Source organism: Aquarana catesbeiana, linkage group LG05, assembly GCF_042186555.1.
Source record: "Aquarana catesbeiana isolate 2022-GZ linkage group LG05, ASM4218655v1, whole genome shotgun sequence".
Taxonomy (NCBI): domain Eukaryota; kingdom Metazoa; phylum Chordata; class Amphibia; order Anura; family Ranidae; genus Aquarana; species Aquarana catesbeiana.
Window position 1 is genome coordinate 205,372,408 of NC_133328.1, and position 13,386 is coordinate 205,385,793.

Consider the following 13,386-nt stretch of genomic DNA (forward strand, 5'->3'; position numbering starts at 1 on the left):
TCCAAATGCTTTTTTTTTTGCCTGTGTGCAGAAAGTTTTTTGTGCAGAAAGTTTCCTGAAGTCCATGAATGATATGATGGTGGGGAAGGTGTGATCATCACACCTCCCAGGGGAAGACAGGATCTGTGTACATAGAGTACATTACAGGATGTGGGGGGAAGATAAGTGACAAGGGGGAGGAAGTCCCATGTGTACACTGATGCCATCACACACAAAGTGACATGAAGTCTGATCACAGCATTGCTTCACTTAGGCGGGCAACCAACATACAACTCCTCCCTTCCTCCATCTCCTCCCTCCTCCTCCTCCTCCTCTCTACACCTCCCAGCCTGCTGCTGCTGCTGAGCCCAGAGAGCACACAGAGTGGAGTGCCCGGGGACGATCGCTGCTCTGCATACAGGTAGGTGGCCATCCATCCACCGATCTATCACGATCTGCATTGCTGCTGACACTGACCCCATCCCCAGCACTGCAGGGGGGAGCCTCTTACTTCTCCAGCTCTATACAAGTCAGTAATAGACAGATGACAGCTTGTGATCGGAATGGGACTGATTGGTGATCTGATCGGGGCAATGGGGCACATCTGATGATCAGCCCTCCCCCACACTATGTGCCCACCCTGGACTCCTGCCACATCGGGCTGTGTGCTGGGATGGCAAGTTTGCCGGTTGCTGCCTGTGATCACAAGTTCTTCTATGTAGTGCTGACAGATCTCTATGAAGATGACCCCCTCTGGATTGCTCTGGTATACACAGTACGATCATTCTATCAGATCACAGACAGCAATGGCCAAATCAGCAACGTGGTCATGGCTAAAGCCAAGCCTGTGTGTGTTGTGACCAATCAGATCTCATCAATAATATTATTATTACTGAGCTGTCATTGTGTGTGCCTGACTCTGCATCACACTTCTGCTGCCGTCCACATGGAGGATTGTTTGGAGCTTTTCATTAGATTGTGATCAAAGCAATCAGCAGCTCATGATTGGATGATGAGGAACTGGTGTGTCAATCGTCTAGAGCTGACTAATGGCCCGTACAGACGATCCGAATATCGTACGAAATCTGTCGTCCGAGGAAGAATCGTACAATTTTCGGATTGTGTGTACACTACTTTCGAGAGCCAATCACGATAGTTCATCTGATTATTATTCGACTGGACAAGCACGAAAATTGTCCTCGTACGATGCCAGATCGTACGATTTTCGTTTAGTCAGTATAGTTGTCGTCCGAAAATACAATACAAATACATTACAACACGTGACATCACTGCCAATTTTTTTTTTTCTGTCGTACGAGAATTTTCGTGACTTTATTTACCTATTCAGTTTCTACTTGTGACTATTAAGCGAAAAAAGTTGTACGATATTCTGATCGTGTGTACAGGCTATAATGGATGGGGGTCATCTGAATTTGGACATGCCAAATACTGGGGGGGGTTTGGGGTACATCATTAATTGAGACCCGTTACACCAGGGGTCTCAAACTGGCAGCCCTCCAGCTGTTGCGAAACTACAAGTCCCATGAGGCATTGCAAGGTTAACAGTTACAAGCATGACTGCCACAGGCAGAGGCATGATGGGACTTGTAGTTTTGCAACAGCTGGAGGGCTGCCAGTTTGAGACCCCCTGCCTTACATGCTGATCCTACATGCAAGACTTTTGGCACACTTTCAGAAAACGTACCAAAACTGCCTGATCTGATGGAAGTCTAGGGTAAAGCACTGATAAAAAAAAACACGCAGCAGATCGGTGTCAAAGGGGCTACAACGCTAGAATTGCAACTTTAGTTGACCAGTATATTCATTTTCAGGCATAGTTTACATTGTTGCATTGTGTTAAAGTGGTTGTAAACCTCAGACATGAAATATGAACAAAGCATATCCCTCTATAGTGTGTACTTGTCTCACTCTAGAGCAGGGGGCTCCAAACTTTTTAAACAGAGGGCCACTTTACTGTCCGTCAGGCTTTGGGGTGGCCGGTGTGAGTAGAAAATGTCCCGGCATCAGTGAGAGTAGACACTGCCCCAACATAGGTTTTAACAGGAGGACTAGTGCCCCATCATTGGTCTATTGGTCTTAGCAAAAGGAATAGTGCCCCATTGATGGTGTCAGTGGGAGGAATAGTGCCCCATTGATGGTGTCAGTGGGAGGAATAGTGCCCCATTGATGGTGTCAGTGGGAGGAATAGTGCCCCATTGATGGTGTCAGTGGGAGGAATAGTGCCCTATTGATGGTGTCAGCGGAAGGAATAGTGCCCTATTGATGGTGTCAGTGGAAGGAATAGTGCCCCATGGATGGTGTCAGCGGAAGGAATAGTGCCCTATTGATGGTGTCAGCGGAAGGAATAGTGCCCTATTGATGGTGTCAGTGGAAGGAATAGTGCCCCATGGATGGTGTCAGCGGGAGGAATAGTGCCCCATGGATGGTGTCAGCGGGAGGAATAGTGCCCCATGGATGGTGTCAGCGGGAGGAATAGTGCCCCATGGATGGTGTCAGCGGGAAGAATAGTGCCCCATCAATGGTGTCAGCGGGAGTAGTAGTGCCCCATCATTGGTCTTAGCAGGAGGAATAGTGCCCCATTGATTTCAGTGGAAGGAATAGTGCCCCATTGATGTCAGTGGAAGGAATAGTGCCCCATTGATGTCAGCGGGAGGAATAGTGCCCCATTGATGGTGTCAGCGGAAGGAATAGTGCCCCATGGATGGTGTCAGCGGAAGGAATAGTGCCCCATGGATGGTGTCAGCGGGAGGAATAGTGCCCCATGGATGGTGTCAGCGGGAGGAATAGTGCCCCATGGATGGTGTCAGCGGGAGGAATAGTGCCCCATGGATGGTGTCAGCGGGAAGAATAGTGCCCCATCAATGGTGTCAGCGGGAGTAGTAGTGCCCCATCATTGGTCTTAGCAGGAGGAATAGTGCCCCATTGATGTCAGTGGAAGGAATAGTGCCCCATTGATGTCAGTGGAAGGAATAGTGCCCCATTGATGTCAGCGGGAGGAATAGTGCCCCATTGATGGTGTCAGCGGAAGGAATAGTGCCCCATGGATGGTGTCAGCGGGAGGAATAGTGCCCCATGGATGGTGTCAGCGGAAGGAATAGTGCCCCATGGATGGTGTCAGCGGAAGGAATAGTGCCCCATGGATGGTGTCAGCGGAAGGAATAGTGCCCCATGGATGGTGTCAGCGGGAGGAATAGTGCCCCATGGATGGTGTCAGCGGGAGGAATAGTGCCCCATGGATGGTGTCAGCGGGAGGAATAGTGCCCCATGGACGGTGTCAGCGGGAAGAATAGTGCCCCATCAATGGTGTCAGCGGGAGTAGTAGTGCCCCATCATTGGTCTTAGCAGGAGGAATAGTGCCCCATTGATGTCAGTGGAAGGAATAGTGCCCCATTGATGTCAGTGGAAGGAATAGTGCCCCATTGATGTCAGTGGAAGGAATGGTGTCTCATCATTGGTGTCAGTTGGAGGAAAATTGTCCCAAGGGCTGCAGTTTGGAGACGACTGTTCTAGAGCAGAGTGTAATTTCTGTCTGCTGTTTCCTTCCTCTGCTATCATCATGAATCACGTCTGACAGGTTTTTCGTGACACCAAGAGAAAAAAGGTGACAGGGGAGGGATCTCCATTAGATTGACAGCCTCAGCTATAGAGCCATGGATAGCCATGTGTGCTGCATGAAGGGAGGTGTGTCCCTTTCCTCCAATCAGCTCTCACTGAACTCTGCAGAGTGTGATTTCAGCTCTCCACCCTCTTTTTTTCTGACAGCTCAGACAAGCATTAGTCTTTCTGGGCTTTGAATGGATATATCGTAAAGAAGACTGCGGATAAATTGCTTTTATTCTGCGTATCACCTCGCTGTGTATATGATAGGGTTTACAACCACTTTAATGGCCCATTTTCACTTGTACGTTGTGGCGACTCGTGTTACTACAATGCATAGGAACACACCTGCGTTATATGCAGTGTCATTTGTGGTGTATCGCACCCCAAGGCATCGTACTTTATACACAACAGAGCACCGCAACACATATACAGTGCATTGCTTAGAAAAAAAAAGGCATGTTTTTTCATCTATTGTGGTGCATTGGCAGCCCATCGTGACTTAATTCACCCATCCCCTCCACCTCATGCAATCAAAAACGTCTTGTATTCATTGAAAAAAAAATAAAAAGCGTTCTGTAAATGTTGGCAGTGCCTAGTGAGTGACCTCCTGTGTGCAGTGGGGCATCTGCTCAGCACAAGACCCAGAAGATTGTGGCTATCACTATAGGAGCACTGACTACTACCGCGAGTGTCCGCTTCCCCAGTGGACCCTCAGGTACGAGATATGAAAACTTACCTTGGTTCAAGTTGGACCAATCCATGTATGATATTAAGATCTTACCTGGAGTTCAGTTTTTAGTGTTGTGTTGTGATGTAGTGCAATAACACACCTTTGTTATAGTACAAGTTAATCTGCAACCAATATGAGTATGCAATAAACATCATACCTGGAGTTCAGCCTTTAAGTATTCTGTTAGCACCATGACACACACAGGGAACTTCAATAAAATCTTGAGGGCCCTTTTAAGAGCAGTAATCCCCTTTGGAACTACCTGCCAAAAAAAAATGCACCAATTTTGGCAAAATTTCCGACAGGTAGTTCTTACTACCACCACTCCAAGAACCTGACGCTTTGCCATTCTGTTAACAGAATCTTAAAGACTCGTCACCAGTTCGCAGATTAGGAACTAACAGCAAGTAAGACCAGTTCTGAGCTGGTGTAGAGCAATGCACCTTTGCCCAGGGTGGGGCATGTCTGTGCTGACCTCTTGCATTCCGTAGTACCAATTGGTTCACTGGCCAGCCACCATATTTTTTAGCCTCTGAGACATTTGGGCCCCCCATTCACACCTCAGCATTTTGGAGCTTGAAGCTACAAAACGCTGGAGGAGAAAAAAAAAAAATCACTTATTCTCTATGGAGTTGTGTTACACCTCCACTAAAAGTCTCCTGAAGCGCAAAAGAGTTCTGGAGCTTATTTGTAGCTCGAATTGAGTGGAGTGGCGCGTTTTTGAACAGTTTTTTTTTTGTTTCATAGAAATGCATGGAGAACGCTTGATTTAATCATTTTTAAACGTTTTAGGGCACTTGTTTTGTAATGATTTCCGGTCAAATGCAATAATTGAATGAAAATAAATAATTTAATTAATACATAAAAAACCCTAACCCTAGTATTAAAGGATAACCTTATCCCCCTAAGCTAACAAAATAAATAAACAATAAGTAAATACTTAATAAATAAATTAACCCCTAACCTTTAAACTCTAACCCTTACCACCTTACAAAAAAAAAAAAGTAAAAAAATGAATACATTAATAATAAATAAATAGTAAATAAGATCGGATGAAAAAGCTGAAAAACAAAGCAACACATGATGAAACAGATGATACTTTTCTCTATTGGCTAAAAACATCAAAACTCAAAAACGCTGTAGAAAAGCTGTACATAAACGCTCAAAACACACATACAAACGCTCTAAAAAAACGCTCAAAAATGTGACGCTCCTGGCAGGTGCACCTGTGCTTTTTACCTTCACGAAAAGGCTGGAATTTCAGGTACAATAGCTAAACCCCCAGTGTACATGAGACCTGGTACTTGCATTGGCTCAGATTTATTTAATTTGCAATCCTTGCCGCGTATATATACGACTCAGAAGAAACATTCTTTTATTATAAAATGATTAGTGAACTTGCATGGCAATCTGAATACACTTGGTCTGACTGTAACCGGTAGCAATATAAAATCTGAACGTCCATCTCAATCCGCTGACAGCAACTTCAAAGGAATGTGATGGATGCTGGATTCAGTATTGGATGGTTCTGCAGTAAGTTTATAGGCTGCTCTGTTGTCTAACACCTACAGTATAGAGGCAGCATAATGTCTGACATAGGACAATTCTTAGGGAATGTTACATATTTTGTTCAAACTGTAAAACCAAATATGACAAGAAGACATTGGTAAATTGCTTTTTACATACTGATGAGTTTTATCTGGAGTTCATCATTAGGTCCAAATCACACCTTGACGCAATGCGATGTAATTCATTTCAATGATTTGTTGTACGTTGCATTACAAAAAAGCAGTCTAGTGTGATTTTGGACACTCTTTGGTGTGTTGAAAGCCCATTCAAAAAGAAATGGGCTGCCTTAGTGCCTGTTCACACCACAAAAACTTCCTCCAGATCCATTTCGGAAGCGTTTATGGATGCACAAAAAAAAAAAATCACCTGTAGTATTTTTCATGATGCACAGAAGGGCAATGTGCAGGTATGAACAAGAAAATAATGGAAATCCTCTTTGCTTTGTCAGGGACCAGGTTTTGAATCGCACTGGTGAACAGGGTCTTCAATTTGAACCTTAGTTCAGGGTTGTGTTGACTCATTGTAGACCCTTCACCCTTATTCTTGTATGGGTTAGGAATAGTTCAGAATTAGAAGTAACAGTTTAGTGGCCGCTTGTGTTGAAATAAAAACGATTTGTCAGTGGAATTCCATGTCTTATTGAGGATGGGGGAAAGGGGGTCGGTGGATCTGGCCAAAGGTGGAGGAAGATATTTGCTGAATGATTCCTCTAGGTCTTGGGGCTCCTGAAACATTCTAGGACATTCATTCTCAACTAGGGCTTTCTTGAGATGTGGCTGATCTCCTATTTAATGGCACCTGCATAGTTCCAGGGCCAAAGCCCATTGGGGGCATGACACTAAGAATCTTTTTAGCTGTCCCTAAGGGTGGCATTCATCCCACTATATGCCAATGTGAGGGCGGCATTCTACCCACTGTCCACCAATGTTAGTACAGCATTCTTCCCACTGTCTTCCATTGTGAGGGCGGCATTCTTCCTACTGTTCACCAATGTGAGGACGGCATTCTTCCCACTATCTACCAATGTGAAGATGGAATTCTTTCCACTATCTACCAATGTGAGGGTGGCATTCTTCCCACTGTCCATCAGTGTTAGTGCAGCATTCTTCCCACTGTCCACCAATGTTAGCGCGGCATTCTTCCCACTGTCCACCAATGTTAGCGCGGCATTCTTCCCACTGTCCACCAATGTTAGCGCGGCATTCTTCCCACTGTCCACCAATGTTAGCGCGGCATTCTTCCCACTGTCCACCAATGTTAGCGCGGCATTCTTCCCACTGTCCACCAATGTTAGCGCGGCATTCTTCCCACTGTCCACCAATGTTAGCGCGGCATTCTTCCCACTGTCCACCAATGTTAGCGCGGCATTCTTCCCACTGTCCACCAATGTTAGCGCGGCATTCTTCCCACTGTCCACCAATGTTAGCGTGGCATTCTTCCCACTGTCCACCAATGTTAGCGCGGCTTTCTTCCCACTGTCCACCAATGTTAGTGCGGCATTCTTCCCACTGTCCACCAATGTTAGTGCGGCATTCTTCCCACTGTCCACCAATGTTAGCGCGGCATTCTTCCCACTGTCCACCAATGTTAGCGCGGCATTCTTCCCACTGTCCACCAATGTTAGCACGGCATTCTTCCCACTGTCCACCAATGTTAGTGAGGCATTCTTCCCATTGTCCACCAATGTTAGTATGGCATTCTTCCCATTGTCCTCCAATGTGAGGATGGCATTCTTTCCACTGTCATCCAGTGTAGGGTTTCCTTCTTCCCACTGGCTATCAATGTAAGGGGGCATTCTTCCCACTGGCAACCAATGTAGGGAGAATATATCCCCCTGACACCCATGAATTGGTTTTAGCAGGGGTTCCCCAAGACCAGAAAATTATTTCAAGGGTTCTTCTGGGGTAAAAAGGTTAAGCAACTCTGCTTTTAGAACATCAACACCTAAACTGTACCATGTGCTTTTATTATCACTCTTATTTACAATCTAAGACTTCTTTTCAGAAGTTTCCTCCACCAGAACTGTCATACGAATCCTTACTCCAATACCCAATGAGTCCCTGACTTAGAACAGGCACATGGTCCATGAATTCTGAACTCCTTGTCTTGCCTGCTTGTATTTTCAAAAAATAAGTTAGCATCGTCAGCCCCCATATTGTGATCTGAACAGGTTTACTTTTAAATAGAACAAGTGGGCTCTAGTGCTGTTTTGAAAATGCTTGGCATTTAACTAGGCTATGAATTTTAAAGGCCCTTCAAATAGGAAGTAGAACTTTTTTAACTCGATTCCTCTTTGTCACGTAGTGTCTTGCTTCCGTGGCTGTCAATTATTTCCGCTTAGCAGTAGTGTACGCAGGATGTTTTTGCCAGCTACACATGTGGTTTCTGTATTCAGATTTCCAGCGATGACTATTCAAGTGATCCCACACAAAGAAAGGCAAAGACATTTTGATGCTTAAAGCTTCATGTTTGCTGACAGGGTTCGGAGAATTGTGGAGTTGTTTTGTGAACTGGTATATGTGGAGCAGGTGTTTTTGGTGGGTGGAGCTGTAAAGCCGACGGCAAGATGTGGAAATGTATCCGTCTTTTATTGTGCAGACCTGTGAGAAAGCTTCTCATTGCTATTACAAAAGTCTAGCTATTGGCTGTATACAGAATGTGGACATCTGTTATATGATCTGCAAGGAGTAGAAGCAGCACACTGATGAGGACCCCCCCCAGGAACTATATTCACTTAGGGCTCATTCACACTGTACTGTTGAAACGTACTACAATGCATGTGCACATAATCCGAATCAGTAGAAATGCACCAAATGGAAATTTTGGTGCCGAAGACCGAAAATGACAGTTAAAAAAATATATATATATTTTTAATATATAATTGCATTATATTTGACTTTTTCATTAACTTAAGGACCGAGCCTCTTTTTGAGATTTGTTGTTTACAAGGTAAAAACAGTTTTTTTTTTTTTTTGCTAGAAAATTACTTAGAACCCTTAAACCTTATACATTTTTTTTTTCGAACACCCTAGAGAATAAAATGGCGGTCGTTGCAATACTTTCTGTTACACCGTATTTGCGCAGCGATCTTTTAAGCACACTTTTTTGGGGGAAAAAATACACGTTTTTGAATGAAAAAATAAGACAACAGTAAAGTTAGCCCAATTTTTTTTATATTGTGAAAGATAATGTTACGCCAAGTAAATTGATACCCAACATGTCACACTTTAAAATTGCTCCCGCTCGTGGAATGGCAACAAACTTTTACCCTTAAAAATCTCCATAGGCGTCGTTTAAAAAAATCTACAGGTTGCATGTTTTGAGTTGCAGAGGAGGTCTAGGACTAGAATTATTGCGCTCGCTCTACCGATCGCGGCGATACTTCACATGTGTGGTTTGAACACCGTTTTCATTTGCGGGCGCTACTCACGTATGCATTCGATCCTGCACGCGAGCTCGGTGGGACGGGGCACGTTTAAATTTATTTATTTTTTTCCTTATTTATTTTACCTTTTTTATTTTTTATTTTTACACTGTTTAAAAAAAAAAAAAAAAATTGTGTCACTTTTATTCCTATTACAAGGAATGTAAACATCCCTTGTAATAGAAAAAAAGCATGACAGGTCCTCTTAAATATGAGATCTGGGGTCAAAAAAATGTTGTCATTTAAATAAATAAAAAATGGCCCTTTAAGAGCTATGGGCGGAAGTGACATTTTGATGTTATGGTTGGGGCCATCTTCCCCTCACTCGTCTCCATGTCAAGCAAGGGGAAACATCTGATCGCCTCCGCCGCTGCCGACGGCTTCGGTAAGCGGCAGAGGGCACTGTAGAGCGGCGTGAGGGTGGGGTGCCTCTCCCAATGCCGATAAGTGATCTTGCGGCGAATACGCCGCAGAGACCACTCTTATCGGAAAGCGGACCGCCGACCGAAGAAGAGGATACCGGGGTTATGGCAGTTAGCTGCTGCCATAACAACGATATTCCTCTTCAAACTTAGGACGTATATCGGCGTGCGGCGGTCCGTAAGTAGTTAATATCATGATCATTAATTTATTGTAGGCCATTATCGGCACCTTTAGCACAAGAAAATGCACCCCTTTAAATTCTATGTTTGTCTTCACACTGGTCTGTTGCGCTTCCGTTGTGGTGTTCGGCCCTTTTCCCACCGAACGCAAGTGGGATGCAGTTGGATGCATTTTGAACTGCACTCCAACTGCATAGACAGTCCAAAATAAAGGTAATCCTATGGGCATAGTTCACATCACTGCAGTGCAGTTCAGTGCAGTTAAAGCAGAGTTGCAATGAAAAAAAATTAAAAGTCAGCAGCTACAAAAAGTGTAGTTGCTGACTTTTAATAATCGGACACTCACCTGTCCCATGGTCCAGTGATGCGGGCATACAAAGCCCCGCTCCTCTCCGAAACGCCGGCATTCTAACTGTGGACACCCGGCTGTGGCGCGCTGTGCGTCGTGAATGGCCGGGCAATCTTCTGGGACCTGTGACGTGTCCCAGAAGATTGCAGGGAGGGAGGGGGTGAGGTTATTTTCTTTCCGGTGCCGCACAGCCCTGGGAGGAAGTGGGAACTGGGTGCCTCTAAAAAGAGGGTATCCGCTCCCCCCCAAAAAATGGCATGTCAAGGGGTCACCTGCACTTAAAATGGAAGTTCCATTTTTGGGTGGAACTCCGCTTTAGAAAAATAAAAAGTCACGCATGCTGCACTTTTCTACACTGCAAATGCAGAGAACGCGCTAAAAGTGCAACACACTGTGCCCCTTTAAGCCAAGAAAGCTAAGCCCAAAATTGTATAGAAAAATGCACTGCAAACACAGTGTTAAATGTAGTGCAATACGTATGCAAAAACACATTCAAGCGCGCTCCAAATGCATGTAAACATGTAGTCAAAAATGTGCAGGTATGTGCAGTTTCTGGTGTGAATGGGTCCTAAAAAAATCTTGCTTGCTGCATATTTGGTCAGTTAAAAAAAAAAAAAAAAAAAACACGCCAAAAACGCACCTTCCCATTGAAATGCATTGAAAACGCAGCAAGAACGCTACAATAACGCACCTGTTACGTATTTGATGCGGCTTTTGAGTCACATGACCTATGAAAATCACACCAGAAGCACAGTAAAATTGCAACAAAATCGCATGCGTTTTCTACGCCATTATCGGCACGTTTTTCTTTATCAGCAAAATGCAGAAAACATCGGCAGGTCTGTTTCGGCTGCCAAAATTTCGGTGCATCTCTACTAATCAGTGATGAGCAGGGGTATGTTCAGACTAGGATCTGAACCTTCATATGCAAGCCTATTAGGAAGATGTCAATTGTATGGGCTGTTCATCTGTGGCTGGGGCATTTCCCACCCCGCAGCAACACATATATATGTCCCATGTATGCATGTGGCTGTGGGGTAGGGAATGCCCCAGCCACAGATGATTGTCCCCCGGTGATGGATTCCTAGCAGGCTTGCATACGTTGGTTCAGATCCTAGTCTGATCATACCCCAGCTAGAGCTGCACGATTAATCGTTAGGAATCGTTATCGCAATTTTTTTCCCCCTTGCGATCTAGACAAAGTATTTCCCGATTCTTTCTATGCAGAGAATTCTCTCTTCTCTGCTGAAGCTGACAGCCGTCAAAAGAAAGGAAAAAAAAAAAAAAAAAAAAACGGGAAGAATCACAACATTCTTTAGCAGTGGAACTTAAGTATAAACATTGTATTGATTTGTCCTTCAGGCTCGGTTCACACATGGGCGGCACGACTTGCAGGTCGCCTCAGCGAGGCGACCTGCAAACGACTGCCGGGGCGACTTGCGAGACGACTTCTGCATAGAAGTCTATGCAAGTCGCCCCAAGTCGCCCCCAAAGTAATACAGGAACCTTTTTCTAAGTCGGAGCGACTTGCGTCGCTCCGATTAGAACGGTTCCATAGCACAGAACGGGAGGCGACTTGTCAGGCGACTAGGTCGCCTGACAAGTCGCCCCAGTGTGAACCGAGCCTTAGATCAAAGGAATACTTTGGTGTGTAAATGAGGGAAGTTTAACCACTTAAACACTAAACCTTCTTCTGAAATTTGTTGGCTTCAAGTTTAAATCATTTTCTTTTGCTAGAAAATTACTTAGAACCCCCAAACATATATATATATATTTTAAGTAGAGACCCTAGAGAATAAAATGGTGGTTGTTGCAATATTGAGCAGCAGTCGTTCAAATGCAGTTTTTGGGGAAAAAATTACACTTTAATGATTTAAAAAAAAAAAACTAACCAGTAAAGTTAGCCCATTTTTTTTTGTATAATGTGAAAGATTTTGTGATCTTTTTATTCTAAGCAAAAAAATTGTGATTCTCATTTTGGCCAGAATTGTGCAGCTCTAATCCCAGCTCATCACTAGTCCTAAAATTACATAAAATTTTCACATCTCTGCATTGTTTTGCAGCACAATTTAGATAATATGGTCCATTTTATTTTTCATTTCACAGCATTGTGGGGTGTGTGGAATAGCATGATAGTATAAGGATGGGGCCTTTTCTGGCCCTTTTTGTTTACAAGAAAAAAATCTGTATTTTTTGCTATAACATTATATATATTTTTTTTAGCAGAGACCCTAGAGAATCAAATGGCAATTGTTGCAATTTTATTTATGTCACACGGTATTTGAACAGCAGTTTTTCAAACGCAATTATTTTGGAAAAGATACACTTTATTTTTAATTGAAAAAAAACACAATATATAACCCAATTCTTTGGTAAAGTATAAAAGATGATGTTACGCTGCGCACGCAAAATTGCGCACGCACATGGAATAGTGAAAAACTTGGATACTTAAAAATCTCAATAGGTGACATTTTAAAAATGTACAGGTTACCTGTTTAGAGTTACAGAGGAGGTCTAGCGCTAGAATTGTAGCTCTCGCTGTAACGTTCGCGGCACTACCTCATGTGTGGTGCGAAGACTGTTTACTAAATGCGTGTGCAAATTAGGTATGCATTCTCTTCTGCGCACGAGCATAGAGGGATGAGGGCGCTTTAATTTTTTTTTTGTTACTATTTAATTTTTTTTTTTTTTACACTGTCTGTTTACTTATCACTTTTATTCCTATTTGCAAGGAATGTAAACCCCCCTTGTGATAATAAAATAAGGGATGAGGTATCCTCTTTATGGAGAAATCTGGGGTCTATAAGACCCCAAATCTCTTCTCTACCTTTGAAAGCATCAGATAAATAAAAAGACATTTATCTGATGCTTAAAAAAAAAAAAAAAAGTACTTCCTATAAATTACTGGCTATAGCTTCAGCCATAACCATAATCACTTCCAAGCCCCGGTGTATATATACGTATTGCATTCTTGAAGTGGTTAAAGGAGAAGTTAACCCTTTTTATAATATATATATATATATTTTTATATATATATATATATATATATATATATATATATATATATATATATATAAAATATACACACGGTGGGGCAAAAAAGTATTTAGTC

The 13,386-nt window shown here is 43.4% G+C and overlaps 1 protein-coding gene across 3 annotated transcripts in view; it reads left to right on the plus strand.

The window, feature by feature from the left end:
- The first annotated feature begins 272 nt into the window (after positions 1-272).
- ELMO1 (engulfment and cell motility 1) overlaps positions 273-13,386 on the plus strand; it is a 546,685-nt gene continuing 533,571 nt past the window's right edge. For 2 of the 3 annotated variants that reach the window (XM_073630502.1, XM_073630506.1), the window contains exon 1: positions 273-400. The gene's annotated coding sequence lies outside the window, so the exon portion shown is untranslated. The remainder of the gene's footprint in view (positions 401-13,386) is intronic. The other variant, XM_073630503.1, reaches the window with a different exon arrangement.